Genomic DNA, 23,897 nt, shown 5'->3' on the forward strand with positions numbered 1-23,897 from the left:
AGATTGTGATATAGCTAGAAAATAGTTTGCACTATGCTAAGTGTTTGACATTTTAACTACTTTCATCACTGAGGAGATGACTTTATTAATACTCAAGGGTTTACAGCTTATAACCCAGCAACAAATAATGCTTCTAAATGTAAACAAGCATGATACTAAGAGTAACCAAGGCAACTTGCATTGCTATATCTGATAAAGTAGAATGATCTTGGGGAATAGTCAAACAATCTTGAACTTTTTCATACCTTTCCTCTTCTCCAACACAAGAAGTCCTAGTCTAGATATGTAAAATTTCAATAAAGAATTTTTATATTTTTTTATCGTTCACACTAAAGCAAATACACTTTTCCTCTTTGCAAGCCTGACTTTGAACGAGTCAGACCCTCACCATTATTTTATAGACAAACGTTTACTGCTTTGGCTTAGGTGTTTTCTTGCCTTTGGGTGTTGCTCTCTATTATTTTGGCAACTACAAAGAAAAAAGATAACTCCATTTTACTTATGTTGGATTGTTCAAAGTCAAGCTGTCTTCAGTTTTCTGTTCCCTTCTTCACTGTTAATTGAAGTTTAATTATTGCTCTTTAAATGAAAACAAAAACGTGATACTTTAACGTATATTCTCATTAAAATCAGTGAATACAGGAGTGTCTGCGATTGTTTTATAATTGTTTGAAATATTTTCCTTGGCTATTTTCATTATTGCCTTTGTTCCTGTCTTCTAATCAGGAACACAAGGTAACACAAAAGATCTTTCTAAGGAATAGGACGTTAGGCAGAAAAAAAATACATATATAATTAAAGCTTTTCATCTCTTAAGAGACTGAAAAGCTCAGAAGACATTTTGTTATTACTTGTACAGTTAAGATGACTTGAATGTTTTGGTTCTTAAATTAAGTGAAATGCATATAAAATGTTACAGTTGTTCCAAAAAATGATTATGGTTTATATTTTTCTGCTTCAATGAGATGAAACCTCTTACAAGGTTAGAGAGACTATTTATTTTAGGGTAGAAGGATTAATGTTAGAAAGCCAAGGGAGATTCCTAAAACAACACTCCCTATTACATATCAGTTAATTATACTTATGGCCTATAAGTATATAAACATACAAATATATATTGAGTGAGAAATGTGTGATTTACACAATTGACTCAATGACATTTAAAACCAGAGTTCACTTCTCTACGTTTATATAAACTAGTATATCTAGTGAGGATATAAAGGTTTTTATAATACATATTTTAACATTTATACCAAAATATTAGTTTATTTGTAACTGTTTATTTCTAATTTTTGTCGGTCATGGAGCTTGAAATCGTCACCTGGACGATGTCAGTCAGGTCTTCAGCTCAAGACAAGTGATCTACAATTGAGCCACAGCCAGTTTTCTGGTGGGTCATTGGAGATAAGAGTCTCATGGTCTTTCGTGCCTAGGCTGGCTTTGAACCATGATTCTCACCTCTCAGCCTCCTTAGTAAATAGGGTTACAAGTATGAGCCATTGGCGCCTAGCAACATAATTATTTTTTACACATTTATGAAGTATGGAGTGATACTCCCATTCATTTATATGTTGTTTAATGATCAAGTCACATCATATCCATTAATTTCTGCATGTAACATTTCTTTATGGGGAGAATGCTCAAAAACTTATCTCCTGGCTGAGATGAAATATCTATTCTTAAGTACAATCACTTTGCTTCTTGTAGTAAAAAATTAATATATTTACTTTTAGTCATGGAAGTTTGCTAATTAAAGTTATATAAAACATGAATTGTAAAGTGAAAGAAATTCATAGTTCCTTTACTTGTTTAAAGAAAATAATTATGCATTTTTTCAATTACATTTCTTTGGGAATGTTTAGCATTCATTGATTTAACTGTTAAAATTGATAACAGTTACATTATATCAAGTATATTCAAACTTGTATTTGAAAATTGCACACTTAATGCAAATAGACTTCACTTTCTTCCAAGACATAATTAAAATAATAGTATAGCAAAGCTTGGTGTTAGTTGTTCATGTGTAGAATCACCGAAACTCAGGAAGCTAACACCTGAATATTTTAGCTCAATATCAGTCCAAACAGACAAAAATGTGAAAACTTATCTCCAATTATCCAGCAGGAGGCAGAAGGTGAGGATGTGGCCCAAAGAATAGCGTGTCATCAGCCATGAGCAAAAAATACAAGGAAGACCATTAAACATTGAGTTCAAGCACTAAAAATGGCACATACACAAAAGACAACAACAAAAAAGTAGTATGAGCATCAATAATGAAGACAAAATAGTAGAAAAGATCATGAGAAATATTGTGAAAACATCTGGAAGACAGAAATTATTAGACAGAATTTTGATTCATGAGAGGTAAAAGTCACAGTATAATTTGGACAATCTCATTTTAGTCATACGTGTTGAAACCTGGCTATTGGATAACTTGTGAAAGAGCAGACTGGATTACCTGACATGTCAGACTTCGTCTGTAACTATGCATCATCTCACTCTGCAAAAATCTAAAATCGTGCTTGTTAATTTAAAAAGAACCTCATGTTAGAGACTGTTTGGTCCACACAGAATGGGGTCCTTATTTTGAGGCTTCAGACCAGTGCTTTTTTTTTTATACCCACTCCTGTTTTACCCCTCTTCCCTGGTGCAGCTATAACTTACTAAGCTGGCACCAAGCCAAGGCTTTGAACTAGAAGCCCCTGCTTTTTTACATTTAGAAGCATTATTTGTTGCTGGGTTATAAGCTGCAAACCCTTGAGTATTAATAAAGTCATTTCCTAAGAGATGACAGTAGCTTTGTAAACAAACCTAAAATGTCAAAGACTTAGCATAGTGAAAACTAATTTCTAGCTATATCACAATTTGTAGGTGTAGATTTTGTTTCCCATTGTTCCATGGGACCCATTTTTGTTAACAGATCATATTCTGCTGTCTTTTCGTAAGAAATAGAGGTGATTTTTTGCCTCTTATTCAATTATATCTAATATTTTAAAGTAGATTTGTTCTAATATAATATTAATTTAATCAATTATTTCATTAGGGCCATGTTGGTCTGATTTTTTTTCCAGTAAATCTTATCGCTTACAATAAATGAGAACATGCTGTTTCAGTCTCCTATTAATATGACAAAATACATTATAAAATTAACTTAAAAGGAGGAAAGATAAATCTTGACTTCTTGTTTTACACATTTCATTTTATGTTTCTTATCCTCATTGCTTTGCATTGCTGGTGGCACAGTACCCCATGTCAGGAACAAGTGATGGATTATTTGTATTCATGGAAGCGAGGAAGTAAAGAAAAGGTTGAATAGGAGTGGGGCAAGGGAGAAAGAGGAGCAGGGGAAGAGGGAGATGGAGAAGGAAAAGAAGAAGGAGAAAGAGAATTAAAAGAAGGAAGAGGAAGAAAGGGATTTGATCTTAACATTCTCTTTGATCACAAGTTCTCAGTGACCAAATCTTTATGACTATGCCCACTTGAAAGGGTTTACCTCTTTATGGCAACACAGTGAAAGCTAATTATTAATCCCAATCCTTTATGATTTAAGATTTAATTTATTGCGTGGTGGGTAGATACTTCTATACAATTGTGATAACTTCTGTTCCTAAATATTTACTTGACTTAATCAGAGAAACTATTTGGCATAAAGGTGGTTTGGTTATACCATTGCTGGAGAAATGAATGAAATATTTAGAGGGCAAATGCTTTTTATTTAACAGATAAGGAAGCTTCAAGAGATTTCACTTTTGATTATTACATCTAACTCATAATGACTTGAATTTTTCATAATTTTATGGCATTTCTATTCAAGTATGTGTCATCGATAGTGAGGTTCTTTCTTTATAGTTGAAGGAACAATAAATACTATCATGATCATTTATTTCTTAGTTATTCTATAGAGAGTAGCTATTCAAAAATAAGTTCTATTAAAGTCTGTTGGAATAATTGGATAACTGATGGAATTTCGTGCTTTAGTTATCTCATATTGAGATTGATTCATTTCTAAAATCACTATTGACATAAAATACATGAAATTCAGTGTTTCTCTGAAATGACTTGTTATTCAAACCTTAGAAATACTTGACCAATAACTGAGATTTTTATATACACCAAAATTTATGAATCTACTTTTTTCTGTCAAATATAGTTTATGTTTAAAAAGAGAAAATTATGTGACCAAAGTATATAATATTTAATGTAATGTAAAATTGCTTCATTAAGGCTGACAGAGCCTGTTGCTTTTAGTTTACATGAGAAATTTAATTAATTATTCTTTTTCGTTTTTGAATAATAGAATATTTCAATTTTTCCAAAGATTCTGTCATCTAAACCTTTGAGTGTATTTATTTTTCATAAAAATCAACACTATTTTTCACACTGCACGTTCAAGTTTAATAACTAAATAAATGTCTAAACGTTAATTTGTTAAATGGAGCCTCTAAAATTCAAATAATATGAAATATCTGTATACTATAGACTTTGCAAATTCAGACTTTGATTGATGCTTGCCTTAAGATAGTGTTCTAGCACAAAACTGGTGGTATTTTCATCTCAAATGGGCAGAGTAAGCCGGAAAAACACAAGAAAAATGGGAAATCCGGGTATCTCAATTCCCAATCTGGATAATCAGGGGACAGAACAGATAATGAATAATCCAGAGGAGAGTACCCAAATAGTTCTACAAACACTGCTGGCAAACATGATAAATGAAAAGATGGAAAACATACAAAGGAATCTGTATGAGCATGATAGGGAGAGAGAGGAGGCAATCCAACAGTTTATACAGGAATATCATAAGCGTGAAGAACATACTCAAAAACTGATACAGGATTTGCTTGAGCAGCTTGAGAATACTCAAAGAGAAAGGCAGTAATGGCGTGAGCAGGCTGATTACACTCAAAGAGAACTACAGGAATACCACGAACGGGAGGAAGATAATCAAAAAGTAATACAGGAACTGAGAGAGCAGGAAGAGAATACACAAAGATCACAATAGGCATTCATGGAATCCATTAAAAAAGTGCTGAAGGAAGTCAGGGATACCACAAAGGGAATGCTGAATGGAGCCCAACAGAAGGAATGGGAGTCCAAGGAAACCATAACCAATCAACTATCTGATCTGAGAATAAACACTGAACACCAAATTAAGGAAGTAAAGAAGTTCATACAAGATCTAAAACAAAGCTTCAACAAAGAATTTGAAGCCATCAAAGCTGACCAATTAGAAGGAAAAGAGATAAAAAACAAAGTAGAAAGTCTTGACAGCAGGTTAGACCATGAAGAAGATCGAATCTCAGGGATTGAAGACAGCCGAGATATTATAGAGAAAGAACAAACAAACATCCGAGACAAGTCCAAGAAATATGATAAATCTATCCAACACTTGGAAGACACCATCAGAAGGCCTAATCTAAGGATAATGGCTGTAGAGGAGCACCTAGAAACAGAAGTTAATGTTCTAGGAAATTTGTTCAACAGGATCCTAACAGAGAACTTCCCAAACGTGCAAAAAGTTAGGCCTATTCAGATACAAGAAGCTTTTAGAACCCCAAATAGACCAGACCAGGATAGGACATCCCACTGTCACATTATAATCCACACTGGATCAACTCAGACCAAGGAAAACATCCTTAAAGCTGTCAAGGAGAAAATATTAATCACCTACAAAGGGAAAACAATTAGAATCTCCTCAGATCTCTCCGCAGAGACAATCAAAGCAAGAAGAGCCTGGAATGATGTATGCCAAGCCCTAAAAACAAACAACTATCAACCAAGAATACTGTACCCAGCTAAAGTTTCCTTCATAACTGAAGGCCAAATAAAAACCTTCCATAGCGAAGAAAAATTGGAACAATACATCTCCACCAAACCAGCCCTACAAAAGATTCTTAAAGATGTCCTACACATAGAAAACCAACAAGACCACAATAAAAGCCAAGACACATCAAACAAACTGAGATTCCAAGAACCATAGGAAGAACCTTGTTTTCGCAACCCCCAAGAAGGTGAAAACATGGCAGAAAGTCCCAAATACATGTCAGTCCTATCTCTTAACAATAACGGACTTAACTCTCCAATTAAGCTACATAGACTGTCTAGTTGGATTAAAAAACAAATGCTTCTATCTGCTGCCTTCAAGAGTCACATCTTGCCCATAAAAACAGACACATTTTCAATGTGAATGACTGGAGCAAAATTTACCAAACAAACGACCCCCATAAACAGGCAGGAGTTGCATTCCTAATATAAGATAAAATAGACTTCAAATTAAAATTCGTGAGAAGAGATAAAGAAGGTCTCTACATACTAATTAAGGGATCTCTCCTTCAGGAGGATATTACAATTCTAAATATCTATTCACCAAACAATGGAGTACCCAAATTTATCCAAGAAACACTAGTTTCCCTCAAATCCCATAAAGATACAAAGACATTAATTGTTGGGGATTTTGACACACCACTCTTCCCACTAGAGAGATCAACCTGGCAAAAACACAACAGAGAAACCACAGCTCGAAACAGCTGCATAGATCAACTAGATTTTACAGACATCTACCGAACATTTCACCCAGCAGCATCAGAATACACGTTTTTCTCAGCAGCACATGGAACATTTTCTAAATTAGACCACATTTTAGGCCACAAAGAAAACTTATCTAAATTCAGAAACATTGAAGTTATACCTTGCATTCTCTCTGACCACAAGGGAATAAAATTAGAACTCAACACCAAAAGCCACCAAAAAAATTCCGGTATCACATGGACGCTAAACAACACACTGCTGAATCACGAGTGGGTCATGGAAGAGATTAGAAAGGAAATTCAAATGTTCATGCTATTCAACAAAAATGAACACACAAATTACCAGCTCCTCTGGGACACAGCAAAGGCAGCACTCAGAGGCAAGTTTATAGCTCTGAGCACCTACATCAACAAATTGGAGAGATCTGAAACCAAGACACAGCTAAACCTCCTTGAAAAAGAGCAGCAAGGTAAACCTCAATCCATTAGATGGAAAGAAATAATTAAAATTTAATCAGAATTAAATGAATTAGAATCCAAAAAAACTATAGAAAGAATCAACAAAACAAAGAGTTGGTTCTTCAAAAAAATTAACAACATTGACAGACCCTTAGCAAATCTTATCAGAAAAAGAAGAGAACACACACAAATAAATAAACTCAGCGATGAGAATGGAAACATCACCACGGAAACAACCAAGATTCAGAACATTATAAGGGAATACTTCTCAAAACTTTATGCTAATAAGTTTGAGAACTTGACAGAAATGGACCTTTTCCTAGCAAATATTGACATGCCGAAACTAATCCAAGATGAGTTGAACCAGCTTAACAGGCCCATATCAAGCATTGAAATAGAAACAGCTATAAGAGACCTCCCAGCTAAGAAAAGTCCAAGACCAGATGGTTTTAAAGCGGAATTTTACAAGGACATCAAAGCAGTGCTCACAGCAATACTCCTCCAACTCCTCAATGAGATTGAAAGAGAAAGTTCACTACGGAGCACATTCTATGAAGCCAACATAACCCTCATCCCCAAACCAGGAAGGGACTCATCAAAGAAAGAGAACTATAGACCCATTTCTTTGATGAACATTGATGCAAAAATTCTCAACAAAATTTTGGCCAATCAACTTCGACTATTCATCCAAAAAATCATACACCACGATCAAACAGGATTCATTTCAGGGATGCAAAGCTGGTTCAATATACGCAAATCAAATAAATTAGTCATCACATCAACAGGAGCAAGAATAAGAACCACATGGTTATCTCAATAGATGCAGAAAAAGCATTCGACAAGATCCAACACCCCTTTATGATGCAGGTTTTGGAAAAGTTAGGAATCCATGGAACATTCGTCAATATAATAAAGCCTGTATATGACAAACCTACAGCCAACATTATACTTAATGGTGAAAAACTAAAGCCATTTCCTCTTAACTTAGGAACAAGACAAGGATGTCCACACTGTCCACTTCTCTTCAATCTAGTATTAGAATGCCTATCTACAGCAATAAGACAAGATGCAGACATAAAGGGGATCCAAATAGGGAAAGAAAAAATAAAACTCTCCTTCTTTGCAGATGACATGATCTTATATTTAAAGAATCTCACAGACTCCACTCCCAAATTACTCAAGCTGATTCAAAACTTTGGCAACGTAGCAGGATATAAAATTAACCCCCGCCCCAAATCAATAGCTTTTCTGTATGCCAACAATGAGAAAAGTATGGCTGAAATTAGGAAAGCAACTCCATTTTTAAGAGCCCCACAAAAAATAAAATACCTAAGAATTAACTTTACCAAAGAAGTGAAGGACCTCTATGATGAAAACTTTAAAATCTTGAAAAAGGAAATCAACACAGAACTTAGAAAATGGCAAAACCTCCCATGCTCCTGGATTGGAAAGATTAACATCGTGAAAATGGCAATGCTTTTCAAGGCTATCTACAAATTCAACGTGATACCTATCAAAATTCCAACCTCATTCTTCAAGGAAATAGAAGGGGCAATCCAAAAATTCATGTGGAACAATAAAAGACACCAAATAGCAAAAACGCTCCTCATCAGAAAGAACACTCCTGGAGGAATATCTGTACCAAATTTCAAACTCTACTATAAAGCCATACTAATCAAAACAGCTTGGTATTGGCATAAGAACAGACCTCAGGACCAATGGAATACAATTAAAAATCCATTAATGAACCCACAGACCTATAGCCATCTAATCTTCGATAAGGGAGTTAAAAAATAGAATGGAAGAAAGAGAGCCTCTTCAGTAAATGGTGCTGGCAAAATTGGTTATCTACTTGTAGAAAACTAAAGCTAGATCCTTATATATCACCCTGCACCACAATCACCTCCAAATGGATCAAAGACCTCGAAGTCAATGCAGACACTCTGAAAACATTACAGGATGGAATAGGAGAAACCCCAGGTCTCCTTGGCTCCGTCTGAAATGTTGTGAATAGAGACCAGGAAACCCAACAAATCAAAGAAAGGTTGGACCAATGGGATTGCATGAAGTTGCAGAGCTTCTGCATGGCAAAGGACATAGCTAGCAAGATCAATAAAAACCCCACAGATTGGGAGAAGATCTTCACTAGCCATAGAGCAGACAAGGATCTCATATCTATAATATACTTGGAACTCAAAAAATTAAATCCCCCAACAACAAATCCTCAAAGAAACAACTGCCCAATACATAAGTGGGCTAAAGACTTGAAGAGAAACTTGTCTGAAGAAGAAAATAGGATGGCCAATAGACACATGAAAAAATGCTCAACCTCCCTAGCCATAAAAGAAATGCAAATCAAAACAGCATTGAGATACCACCTCACCCCAGTTAGAATGGCTATAATTAAGAACTCTTAACAACAACAGATGCTGGAGGGGATGTGGACAGAAGGGAACCTTACTTCATTGTTGGTGGGAGCGTAAACTTGTTCATCCACTTTGGAAAGCAGTATGGAGGTTCCTGAAAAGACTTCATATAGAGCTCCTCTATGACCCAGCAATCCCGGTTTTGGGCATTTACCCAAATGTTTACAAACAATACCACACTAAAGCTACCAGAACAACTATGTTTATTGCAGCATTATTTTCCATAGCTAAGATATGGAACCAACCCAGATGCCCCTCAGTAGATGAATGGAACAAGAAATTTGGTATATATACAAAATGGAATTCTATGCCTCCATCATAAAGAATGAGACTGCCCCATTTGTTAGGAAATGGAAAAACTTGAAAAAAAATTATATTAAGTGAAGTAAGCGAGGCCCAAAGAAACATAGGTCCTATGGTTTCTCTTATTTGCAGATCAGATAATAGGATGTTAGGAAAATGAACCCTTAGATATGAATTTGAATGTATTTTTATTTCATGCATTTGTTTCTAACACATTTATAAGATTATCTCTTTGTTGCTTTGTATGTCCCTCCCCCACAGTATAACCCCTGCTTTTACTATATTTGTTGTCAGTACAACTTGTGGAGGAGATGGGGAAAAACTAGTCATTTGAGGATACAGGTGAACCTGTTGCAACAAGTTGTCATGTCGAAAACGAGCTTTAAACAGTTGGTGCGGTGGTTGGGGGGAGGGGGGAGTTGGGAGAATTGCGTGGAGGGGAGGTAGGGGGGAGGTGGGGAAGTGATGTGAAGGTTAAATAAAGAAGGAAGCTGCAATGCTTGATAAGAACTGTATGCATTATCCTGCCCATGTAATTGTATCCCCTCTGTACAATAGGTTCACACAAAAAAATGAAATAATATTTAAAAAAAAAAGAAAATAAAAAAAAAGAAAAACAGGAATGTTTTATCTTCAAGAATGTCATTATTGGGCTGGGAAGGTGGCTCAGTGTTAGAGTGCTTGCCTTGCTTGCTTGAGGTCCTGGGTTCGATTTCTCAGCATCACATAAGCAAAAATAACAAAGCTGAAAGTGGTGCTGTGGCTCAAGTGGTAGAGTGCTAGCCTTGAGCTGAAGAGCTGAGGGACAGTGCCCAGGCCCAGAGTTCAGACCCCACGAACGCCCCCCCCCCCAAAAAAAAAGAATGTCTTTATTTCTTGTGCAAAAAACTAAAATAAGTGTAATATTAATGTAGTGGAAATAAGAAATCAAATACTTATGCAATGCATCAATTCCATAGATTATGAGATGTATTGATAAAATTAATAAAACTTGTTTTAAGTAGATTACTTAAGACATAAAGCAATTGATTATGTTCTTTTCTAGGTGAAGTTGATATAGAAATCAAAGCCCAAAGATTCCAGAGTCCTGTGTGCCTGGTGCGTGGCAATTTACACATATGCTTGTCTCATCTCAAAGTTACTTTAAAATAACTGTGAACAGGAGTAGAATGAAAAGAATCACTCAAATATTCACTCTTATTTTGTGACTAAATATGCCTTTTTATATCTATTTTATTTCAAAAATCTGGTAAATTTATTTAAGTCACACCAAGAATAATGAGAAATAAACCGGCCCACGCTCCTTAAAAGACAATCAATAAAAAGGAAACAATAAAGAAAAAAATGAACCTCATTTTGCACGTGGTCTTTTATATTGTGGTGCTTGTAATTGTGGATTATGTGACTATCTCATGAGTCTGGGCTTGAATAACTAGGGAGGGCTACTGGAAGAAAATTTCAAAATCTAGAGCAGCTTAACACAGCTGTGCAGTTGTTTGTGGGTTTCACTACAGTAGCAGCAGGGCATATGATGTACAAAGGAAATGATTCCAGTGCTTTACAGGCCACAATGTGATGAAAAGCATACTTTTATCTTCTTAGATGTAATCAGAAGAACACATTTTAAAAGATTACTAAACGATCAGCCCTTTAAATAGCATTGCCATCTTTTAGGCACTCCAGATACTTCCAAGTCCTTCATTTCCCCACAAACATTGCTGCCATTCACAATCATTGCTAAGGTGAATATCCAGTTCTTTTTGACATTTCAAATGCTTTAGAAGCAATATAAACAATAATACAAGTTGTTGAGAAAAGTTAATTTAGAATCAGTAAACAAATCAGATTCAACTCTATAGCATAACCTTTAGGAAAAATGAATTAAGGAATATGGCATGTCCTTTGTAATTTAATATTAGACATTAGGGAAAAATGCCAGAAACAGACTCTGCAAGAAGGAAAGAGAATTCTTTGATATGATATATTAAAGATTAACTAGGGAAATTTAATTTTACCTAGAGTTTCTATTATATGATAACATACTTTTGTCTAATAATCAGAGACTCAAAAAGATTTTTAATTATGATATGAAAAATGCATCATCATGAATGAATGAAATCACGGAGTAGATGGTTCATTATTCTCATTATTTTGAATGATCTGGTGTATTTGTTTGTGTGGAAGTATGAATGTATTGTCTGGGGAGGAAAGTTTGATTATTAGATAATTGTGTGATATCCCATGTCAGGAACCTAACATGAGTCAAAGTAGTAAATGTGTGTGTGTGTGTGTGTGTGTGTGTGTGTGTGTGTGTGTGTGTGTGTGTGTGTGTGTGTGTGAGTGTGTGTGTGTGTCGGTCATGGGGCTTGAACTCTGGGCCTGGGAGCCAAGGTACCACTTCCAGAAGCTATTATTCTTATCACGAAAGGACTTCACATTGACAGGTATAATTACAAGAAGTAAAACGATAAATATTCAAAGTGGCATAAAAATCCCTTAGGTGTCTAGCAAGACAGCACGTTTTTCCAGACACTGCATGTGGTGTGAGCAATTTGCAAACAAAGCGACCATAGAAGATGTTGGACCCTAAACAAAATTGACAATTGCATAAACCCAGTCCTCTATGACAGATTTAGCAAGGCCTATCTTGGAGATTCTTGTTAGGGACTTGATGCAAAATGTATAGTTTAGTTGTTATTACAGAACAATTTTACACCTGTCCCTCAGCCATTAACTATATTTAACATAGTTTCTTTTGCTCTAACATATATTTTTGACTCAGGAAATTCTTTTTTGTTTGTGAAAACTTGGTTGTTCACAACATAGACATGGGTTTTTTAAACCTTTTCAAATTGCTGTTCGCATAGAATTCTATGAGATGAGCTACTCTTTGTCATTTCATAGGAATTAACTTACTTTGATTCAAACCTGGACAGCAGCTAAGCTTGTTCTCCCTCCTAGAAATCCATCTGTATAGACTTCTTTACATGTAAAAAACCCTCATTTACTTGCAAAACTCTGTCAGTGAGACAAACCTAATTCACCCAATGAGGTGCATTCCTTTCCCATGCTTCCTTTACATTAAAAATATAAACAATTTTTACATTTTGTTGAACATTAAAAATGTTCAACAATGTGCATACTTTTTAATGTGAACTGTGATTCCTATTTTCCATAATGTGAATCAAACAGAGAAATCATTTTAAGATGTGAAAGAGCCTTTCAAACAGTCTTTGACCTTGAAAATTTTCCTGGGTATGAATTTTTGGAGAAATATCCCTTTTCAAAAATAAAGGACTCATTTTTTTTACATTGTGCTGGTACTGGGGTTTGAAATCCTGGCCTTGCGCTCTACCTGTGTAAAGTCTGCTCCTGGATGGAGAGCAGACTCTATCCTCCTTGTATTAAAGTCTCCGCCCAATAACTGTGTTACCTAGGCAACTGGCACACCTGGAAGATGTCACATCTGCATCTGCTGAGGTCACATCTGAATTTGATGTGGCCACACCTATCTTCACCCATCCCATAGACAAGGCCTAGCCCATGCCCAGACCTGCTCTTTCCCAGGTCTTTCCCATGTCTTTCCCAGGCCTTTCCCAGCCCCCTGGAAGACCAACATGGCCTGGTGCCAGCAGGATTGATGAATAAACCTACTCCTTACTTTAATACCTCATGTGTGGTGTCGTTCTTACTCAGCAACCACTTTGAAAAACCTAACATAAATGGTGCCATTTGAATCTGGGAAAGGCTTAAAGTCAGGATAGGAGGTGGGATTCCTCTCCTTTTTTTTTCTCTCTCTTTTGTTTGTTTTTCCCTATTTTGCTCTGAGGAATACCACAATTCTGAAGGCCTTTTGGGAACCGGTCTGTCTGCTGTGGACAAAGTGAATCAATTCCTTGCTGGCCTCTGCATCCACCTCCATGCTTGAACATTTTGGTGAGTGAACTACTCTCTAAGGGTTCTCTGTCGCTCAGTCTCTCTCCAGATGTGGTTCTACACCGAAGAACCTGCTAGGCCTTTAACTGAAAGCCCAGTCATGTCTGGAGCCAAGGGCACTTGACTCTGGTTGCTTGGCCACTCCCCCTAGAGGGCTCAGTGGTAAGTTGTGGCTCCACTTCCATCCGATAAGCCCACCTTCACTCACTAGTTATTTTTCTCTCCTACACCCTTAATGGGGAGCTGTGTGTAACTCCAGTGCCACGAAACCCCTCTGAAATGCCTCCTGCACTCCCTAGATAGCCAGAGCACCTAATTTTTTAGTCTCTTCTCAGGTTTAGACAATTTTTGCCTCTGCAATGGTAAACGGTCAGAAGTCTGTTCACTTTCAGGAACTCTTTGCTCTCTGCTAATCATGTCCAACTTCGTGTATCTCTCCCTTTCTTTTCTACAACTTTTTGGATTGTGTCCTGAAGAGTGTAATGAGAGTTGGGTCCTGGGGACCTCCTCTAGCTTCCCTATCAAAGACTAGCCAATCTAGGCTTCATCTCTTTGTTCAGGCTTTCTTTGCATTTTTTCAGAAATTCACCATCGTGAGTTTGCCATCTTGGCCACATGGTGGGTTCAGTGTTTGGTCCTATCTGACCCATATCTTTCCACTAATTTTACTACTCCTCCATCCATCTATTCTATTGTACCTTGCTAACAAGTTGCTCTTTTCTCAGACTCTGGTAACTGAGGCCCAAGTATCTGATGTGCTTTGTTAGCAAAGATGTCTAAATATTAATGTAAAAAATTTTAGATTTTGAGTTTTGCCTTTTTGGTTTGATGTTATGTATTCTAGTACTGACTACGTGATTCTAAAATATTGGGCATATCTGTGCTAAGATTCTCAAATCTAACGAGTTTTGTCATTGCAAGATATTTCTTGGTCAATTCTTGGTAAGGACCAGGTAAATTCTACTTATTCTATTTGATCGCCATGTTGTTTAATTGGAAATAATAAAGAGTTTTTGTGACAAAGATTGCAATTCAAACCAACCGGGGCTGAAAAAATCCCTAAGACTCCATCTCCCAACTAACCTGCAAAGAGCGAGGCTGGAAGTATGGCCGAAGACTCTTAATTCTAACCAGCCAAACACTGGAAGTGGTACTGTAACTCAAAATGGTAGAGCACTAGCCTTGAGCAGAAGTGCTCAGGCACAGTGCCCAGGCCTTGAGTGAAAATCTCCATGAATACTCACTGAGACAAGTCATCCCAGAAACGAGCACCTAGACTCAGCCAGTCTGGGGAACAAGGGACTATGGAGAGGAGTAAGAGGAGATGATGTCATATCAGCCATTTTGTGCCTGCCCTTTCAAAATTAACCAGAGGCAGGAGGTCAATATAAGTAAGAAACCTGCCATCTAATGTTCATACTTGTCTACCTTTTAACAGGATGGGAATTCACATTCTTGCCTTTGTTACCTGAATTCTCCTCTACCTAGTCACAAGATAGGGACATTTCTACAACATTTTTCAGCCCCAAGTCCTTCCACTTGCCATTTATTTGCTCTCTAATAATTTTTTACAACCCCTCAATGCCTCATGAGACTTTCTCTAGACTTCATCCAAGAGACTTGCCTCCGCCAGACTTTATTAAAGACTCACACTCACCAAAGGACAGCTGCAGCTCACTGCCTTCTCTGGGATGGGACCAAATTCCAGCCTTTTACCCCTAATTTTGATACACCTTGTCAGCAGGAAGTAGCCAGAGAGGATCCGCACCCTATTTCATGATTATTAAAAGGCTGGAATATAAGGTCTGCTTCTGGATAGCGAGCAGATTCCACCCTCCTCCAAGCAAAGTCTCCTCCCAGTACCTGTGTTACCTTGGCAACTGGCACTCCTGGAAGATATCACATCTGCATCTGAATTTGATGTGGCCACACCTTTCTCCATCCATACCATAGGTAAGGCCTAGCCCAGCCCTAGATGTTCAATTTCTCAGTCTTTTCCATTTCTTTCCCAGGACTTTCCCAGCCGCATGGAGGGCCAACATGGCCTGGTGCCAGCGGGAATGATGAAAAAACTTACCCCTTTCCTGAATACCTCGTGTTTGTGTGGTTCTTACTCGACTACTCTTTAAAAACCTAACAATCTGGGCTTTAAATCCCAATGCTTACTCTATACCTCCTGAACCACACTTTCACTTCTTCCTTTTACCACAAGTGGAGAAAAGAATCTCTTAGGTTTACCTACTTGGAAAAGCTTTGAATTACAATTGTCAAATTTGAACCCACCTAGTATGGAGCTGTAAGCCACTGGTGCTCTGCTAGAACTCACTTCTTAATAATAAATATTCTCAAAAAGAGGAGAATACATATTTGTTCAATTACATATATATAAACCAAATCACTTCCTACTGGAAGAGAAAAAGAGAGAAGATAGAAATGAATATGGAGGAGAGAGATATAAAGAAAGAAGAAGGGAAGGGAGGGTATGTGATGGGAGGGGAGGGGAATGAAGAATAGAAGAGGAGGGGGGAGCTGAGTAGAATTGTCTATTCCTCACTAAGGTATTGTTGAACAATCAGCGCCTTTGCATTTATGTAACCAAAGCTTTCTATTTTTGGTAGTAGTAAGCTGAGATATAAAATACAAATTTTGCATGTAATACCTGTTAGTGTGCTTACTCCTGCACGAAGGAAGCCACAGTTAGGTTACTGTTAGAGACAAGGCAAGAGTAAGCAGTTTAAGTGATTCTGAGAAACAATAATTGATATGCCAGGAATGCTCCCTTGCCCAAGTATTACTCTTGTTCCCTCCTCCAGTCTTCCTTTCTACAAGGATAGCAGAAACAGGGAGGCTGGGAAGGGATGGGAAGGGGAAATAAAGAAGGAGGCTACAATGTTTGATAAGAAATGTACTCATTATTTTGCCCATGTACTTGTAATTTCTCTGTACAATATTTTCACAATAAAAAATAAATAAAAATTTAAAAAAGAATAGCAGAAACAGAAGAAGTAGGAGATATCTGAGCAATGATCATCTTTCTGTTTACACTCATCTGTTTACCCTCATCCCCTCAAACAATAAAGCCAAAGGAGACTTAACCTGAACTAGTAGGGGAAATGGGGGGGGGAGTTCATTCTAACTTATTGAAATAAAACTTGTTTCAATTATTAATAAAAAGTAACTCAGAATTTATTGAAAATTTAGAAGACTACAGCACTCACTATATAGTGGATTCTGCACAATTAAAACTGACTCCTGTTTCTATCACCAGAAATTGAAAATCGTCCCTAAACTTCCAATACTAGGTAAATTGTCCTCGATATTCACTTAAAATGTGTGAATATAATGCAGAAAACATAACTTTAAATTTAGACTGTTGAAGTCATAAGTGATGGACATTCATGATGGATAGCATAATGTTGAGATCATGGAAATTATTTTCCTTCCATCTTCAGTGTGTAGAAAGTGAAAAAGCTCTATTTGATGGCCCTGAAGGTCCAATTCTAAATTTAGGACAGAAGGTGAATAGTAAAGGAGACCTATCTCAGCCATTCACAGATTGGAAATGTGGAGAAATAGCCTCATTTATGTAGGTCAAACATGGAAGTGAGGATTTGGCAAGCCCAAAGCCAAATGCCAAAGGAAGAGATACTTTACAAAATACCGTGAAGTTGAAATAAGTCTTAAATAAGGAGCTGGGCTTAAAGGGAGTAGGACAGAAGAATGGAGGGGGAAAGGTTGTACTAATATAGTCAGATCACTCAACGTACATATGTGAGAATATGAGTAGGAAACTTGAAAGGATAGGTGGGGTTGGGGAAAGGGAAGGAAGAAAAGTGGAAAGATTAACAATGATCCAGATGTGTTGTACAATGAAATGTACATACACTCTATTCCACACTGACATGATGGAGTGAAACCCCTTTGCACAACTAGCTAAAGGTTAAAAAAAATTGGTTTTATTATTAAGAGACCAAAAGCATAAACCGTTAGAGATAAATAACAGGATAGCTTTGACATATTGTTGAGGCTTGTGCTCTTTTCAATATACAAAATTTAATAAGTGTCGTCTGCTGCAAATGTAAATTTTACTTTGCCAATTCTTTTTGAAAATTGTTTAAACTATAGAGAACCAAATTCCAATATCCCTTCACTTCAAATAACAAAAATCTTATAGACCTTTAGTTGTTTCTAAATATCTTAAGGTAATGCATTGGAACTAATTTCATTCCACATTTAAATTTAAATTTTAAAACACTAAAGTCATTTAAATCCTCTTACTCGGGCACAGGTATGGATAGATAACTGATATGGGCAGAATCAGAATTATGCAGAAGGTTGTAAATGGATGGTTATCTAGTTTTCTCTCTGCTGGATCATAGAACACAGACTATCCTAATTGGAAACATTTAGCCTTCCCAGGTTTTCTGCATATAAACACTCCATCAACATTTTCTTATTAAAGGATTATTCAAGATTAGCTATATGTTGAGTGATAATGACTGAGCATGACAGAAAGTTGAGGGAAAACCATTTACTCTTCAGTGAGGTTCTGGCTTGCATTTCACAAAGTGTTATGAAAGCTCTCCATTAGAAATCTAGCAGCTGTATTTCTAAAAAGTACTTGCATGCTTACACTTTCTGATAATGTCTCAATCCAAGTACTTCTCCTTGGAGTTCAGTACTATTCAATGATGCTGTGTAAGCTTTTTTCTTACATTTTGCAGACCAGTCTTCGTGATGAAATTTGTGCTCCCAATTCCATCCACAAAATGCAGACAAAAATTATCTGAAAAAAATTTGTATCTGTTGACAGTGCATATATTTTATTTTTTATTACAAACATAGAATGTAGTACAAATTTTCATAGTAATTACACTGCACTAGGTTGTTGGCAGATTCTAATGTAAATAATAATATATTGTGTTCATGTAGAGTAGTTGAATATCCGATGTTTTAATATGCCTGTGGTCCTAAAACCAATACCTTACTGATAATGAGTGACAAATACAACTTCCTATAAGTACATAAGTTTTCCTTATATCTTTATATATATATATATATATATATATGTATATATATATATATATATATATATATATATGTAGTAAAGATACTGTACAGAGGGGTTACAGTTACATAAGTAAGATAATGAGTACAAATTTTTTCTTCATTATTGGTCCTGGACTTGAACTCAAGGCCTGAGCACTGTCCCTCAGCAATTCAGCTCAAGGCTATCTCTCTACCACTTGAGCTACAGTGCCACTTCCTGTTTTCTGGAAAAAGAGTTTCACGGACTTTCCTTCCCTGGCTGGCTTTGAACCACAATCCTCAGACCTCAGCCTCCTGAGTAGTTAGGATTACAGGCATGAGCCACCGGCACCTGGCATGAGTCCATTTCTTATTGAGCATTTTTACCCCATCCGTTGTTTTCCCCTACCATCCCTTCTCTTCACACCTCTTCAACTCATCCCTCCACCCACTCTCTGATAAAGTGTCTTATTATTACATTATTACATTATTATTATCTCATTATTACAATGGGTCAACCTGAATCCTATCTTTGTATATTAAATGAAGAAATGCTGGCTTGATTTATGCTGATTCTACTGTGTAGACACAATTAAAATCACTCACCAAGTCCAAGAGCATATTAAATGAAATGGACACCGTTTCTGTCAGTTGGTTTAGTTGTGTTCTAGACATTTATTGACAAGTTACAAATTATTCTCAAACTTTAATATATTAAAAATAATCTCTTCTTTTCTTATTTTCTTGGCCAGAAAATCAGCAAGACCTCAGTCAGCATTTCTCTCATAGGACTTTTCACATGAGTTGGTTACCTGTTGACCTGAGGTCCAGTTTTATGAGGACTCAATAATCTTTTTAGGAATTGATGCTGGCTGTTGGAAAAGAGCTCAAAGAAGGGTGCCATTTAATGGCTTATAATTTTATTCTTTACCATGATATTCTCCTGTTACTTTGGCTGTTGAGAGTGTGTGTATAAGAGCAAGCATTCCCTGGGGATCAAGGAGACACCATATGATCTTTACATACTGACATTTCTGAGTAACTTGCTATCATGTGTACTGCATTTTGCAAGTCCAATCTGTCAAAACCTCCCAGTTTAAAGAGATAAGAGGAGTGGTAAAAGAACTCTTAGAGACAAATACATCTTGAACATATTTTTTTCCAAGCATTCCATCTAAGGCATTTTCAGCAACTAATGAAACTTGTGTTGGCTGTAATTATGTGTCTTTCTCCATGTGTGCATGTATACGTGTATATGTATATGTGAATTTGTGTGTATAGTAACATATATGTGTGCAATATAAGGGCATATACACACATATATGCATATATAAATAAATATACATTTACAAATATATATGCATATATACCATTGTTCAGTTCCCAGAACATTGTCATTCTCACAAAGTGTTCATGATAAACTGCTCTGAGGACCTTGCTCTATTGTACTCACTTCCATCATTACCTTCTTTTTCATCCCTGTGAACAACTTCGGTCTAGTTTCCATAGGAGAGCTTTATTTTCATTACATGTAGTTACAAACTGGTAATCAAAGACAAAGGTTGTTTGTGAAAGAAAAAGAACTTTTAGGTCACAGGTTAAAATATCTTTTTTGGGGGTGGGATCCAGTCTTGGTGCCTGAATTCTGGGCCTGGGAACTGTCCCTCAGCTCTTCAGCTCAAGGCTAGCACTCTACCACTTGAGCCACAGCGCCACTTCTGGCTTTTTTTCTTTTTGCTTATGTGCTGCTGAGGAATCGAACCCAGAGTCTTATGCATGCAAGGCAAGCACTCTAGCACTGAGCCACCTTCCTAGCCCACATTAAAATATCATATCCATCCAAATGATTCCTATGAGATAAAATTTGTAATAGTAGTAAACATGAAAAGGAATTCCTAGACCTTTTGCTTTGCCATTTACAATGTCAAAGAATAATATCACGTCACTCATAATTCTTTAAGAATGCAAGGGAAAATGTTAGTCCCCATCATGTTCCCACAAAGCCAGTGGATCCTCAAGGATAATAGTAGACCAGCAGAAATTCTATGTAGCAGACATGGAGCATGAAAGAGAAAGAGGAAATGAGAGAGCGTGAAAGAGGGAGAAATATCATAATACTGAAAGTGCATAACAGATAAAAGAGCTGTATGAGAATATTCATACTGTTATCTTTAGGCTCTACATGTACACTTGAAGGTATTTGATGTATGATAATCAATCAACCCAAAATATAAAATGATTTTAATAAAAAATAAAAATGACTCAGAAGTAATTTAAAATGCTAAAACAATTTTCACATTAGCAAACTCTCAGAGATATTTCATGACTTTGAAAAGAATAATGTGGCTGGGGTTAGTTTAAATTTAGAAGTATAAAAATACACAAAAATATGAAAAGATATTCATATATTTCATTATATAACCCAAAGCAGAAAGCAAATGTTGTTTGGATGAATTTTTAAAACCAGGCTATCAGGAGCTGGGATGGTGGCTGTTGTAGAGTGCTTGCCTTGCATGCATGAGGCCCTGGGTTTGATACCTCAGCATCACATAAGTAGAAAAAGACGGAAGTGGTTCTGTGGCTCAAGTGGTAGCACTAGCCTTGAACTGAGGTACAGCAACCAGGCCCCAGAGTTCAACTCCATGGCCAACAAAATCAAAGTAAAAAACAAAACAAAACACAGTCTCTCACTTTTGTGACCTCAACTCTGTAATATCACTGCTTGAGCCTAGGGCTAAGATTTTAAGTGTGGACATTTATCATCCCTCCTGATTCTGACTGTACTTGATAATTTTTCAATCAATATTTTGTTCTTAATTTTGCTTTATGTAAATTCACATGCAACTATAAAAAATGGTTTGGCTATCCCAGTAACCTTCTCAAAGTACCTCCTGATGATGAATAACAAAAAGCTTTATTATATTACAAGGGAAACAATACTACAAATAAAGAAACACAATAAATAAATATTAATGATTAATAAAATAAAATATCGAAGAATTACCAGGGTTTTCAGTATTTGAAGTGTACTTACATATTCAATTTTACTATTCTCACATTCCTGTACATTTAACAATGAATAAGATTATGATGTTCAACAAAGTTTATAGGCTATGTGTAGTCTTTAAAGTTACCAACTAAGATTGCTTTTTATGACTCATCTCATCATTTGTATATGGCTTATATCATCATTTGTTCCTCACTAACATATAAAGTAAGGAAGCCCTAAAGTTTTAAGAGAAACTGTGCAGTTAACAAAGTCTTAACTCTTCACTCTGCTTCTTTACACTAAGACTTTGCAACATCTCATTAGTAATGTTTCTAATAAACTCTGAAATGTACTTTTTAGTAGCATATGTCTGCTACCATAAATCTTAAATATTTATAGAAAAGTTGTATGACCTGACAAACAGTCCTAATTTTGGCCTATATAAGCAAATTCCCAAAATTAAATATATTGAAAACATTAAAACTTTTAACAAAACCTAACACTTGCCGCAGTGTTCATAATGACAGGTGCCTTGTACAGAATAATTGAATTCGTCCTCCTACACATCTCATTTTTTTATTTTTATTTTTTGTGAACATACTGTACAGAGGGGTTACAATTACATGGGCAAGATAATGAGTATATTTCTTATCAAGCATTGCAACCTCCTCCTTTGTTTACCCTTCACATCCCTTCCCAGCCTTCCTCCACCCCTCCTACCCAATACCCTACCGCCCGATCCTACACATCTCTTGAACAACAATATCTGGGATTATTTTTTTTCTGACATGTCAATCTTGACTATTCTTAAATGTGTGCTTATGTAAGAGGTACATGGTTCTAAAATTTAACGAGAATTCTTCAAAACTTACTTTTCTTTGAATTGTCTAGTTTAAGAAAATCAATTACACTTTATATATATAAAATGCTCTGTGCTCAATTCAGCAGCACATACACTAAAATTGGAACAATACAGAGAAGATTAACATGGCCCCTACGCAAGGTTGACATGCAAATTCTTGAATCATTCCATATTTTTACAACTAAAGATGCTGGAGATGATGTGGCCACAAGGGAACTTTACTTGATTCTTGGTGGGAGTTTTAACTTGTTCAACCACTTTGGAAAGCAGTATGGAGGTTCATCAAAAGATTCCATATAAAGCTCCGCTATGACCCAGCAATCACACTTTTGGGGATTTACCCAAATGATCACAAAGAAGACCATACTAAAACTACCAGAACAACTATGTTTACTGTAGCATGATTTACAATAGCTGAGATATGGAGCCCACCTGGAGGGCCCACAGAAGATGAATGGATCATGAAAATGTGGTATATATATACACAATGAAATTCTATGCCTCCATCAGAAAGAATGACATCGCCCAATTTGTTAAGAATTGGAAAGACTTGAAAAAAATTTATTAAATGAAGTAAGCCAAGTCAAAAGAAACATAGGTCCCATGGTTTCCCTTATTTTCAACAGATAATATATGTCTAGAATAAGAATAGATCATAAGCTATGTGCATATCAGATAAGATGATATTACCAGAAATGAATCAGACAAGTGATTTTTCTGTTTCTTGCTATTGTTTCTAAGATACTTATAATGTGTGATGTGATGTTTTTTTGTTCCTTTATATGTTCCTCCCCTACGCTCTAACCCCTGTTTTCACTGTATTTGAAGTTTGCGCGCCTACATCCTGTGTATAAGTTTCTCTAATTTGGGGAGGGGAAAGGGAAATACAAAATAGTTAAATAGGGATACAGGTTGAGATGCACAAGACACTATGTTGAAAAATGAACTTTACAATTTAGACAGGGGAAGGGGGAGAGGAGTGTATTTGTTGAGGTGGGAGGGAAGGGATGGTGGAAGAAAAAGAAAGGAAAAGGTAACAATGCTTGTTAGGAAATGTACTCATTATTTGTTCAAATAAATATGACACCTCTGTACAGTTATTTTTACAGGTGGACCCATTGCAACAATGAGAAGTACAAATCGTTATGTCAAAAACGAACTTTACAAATTTGGGGGGAGGCAGGGAGGATTGGGTGGGAGGGCTGGGTAGGATGGGAATGGATGGGAAGGGGAAACAAAGGAGGAGGCTACAATGCTTGATAAAAAATGTACTCATTATCTTGCCCCTTAAATTGTAACCCCTCTGTACAGTATTTTCACAGTAAAAAAAAGTATAAAAATATTCTGATATAGAAGAGTTTATTTCCTCT

General features: G+C 36.3%; 1 non-coding gene across 1 annotated transcript; it reads left to right on the plus strand.

Moving 5' to 3' along the window:
- The first annotated feature begins 22,597 nt into the window (after nt 1-22,597).
- Nucleotides 22,598-22,704, plus strand: LOC138830264 (U6 spliceosomal RNA). Its single transcript, XR_011372950.1, has one exon. It is a non-coding gene; the product is annotated as a U6 spliceosomal RNA (small nuclear RNA).
- Nucleotides 22,705-23,897: the final 1,193 nt, after the last annotated feature.

This window comes from Dipodomys merriami, unplaced genomic scaffold (genome assembly GCF_024711535.1).
Source record: "Dipodomys merriami isolate MVZ:Mamm:240054 unplaced genomic scaffold, mDipMer1.0.p SCAF_187, whole genome shotgun sequence".
Taxonomy (NCBI): domain Eukaryota; kingdom Metazoa; phylum Chordata; class Mammalia; order Rodentia; family Heteromyidae; genus Dipodomys; species Dipodomys merriami.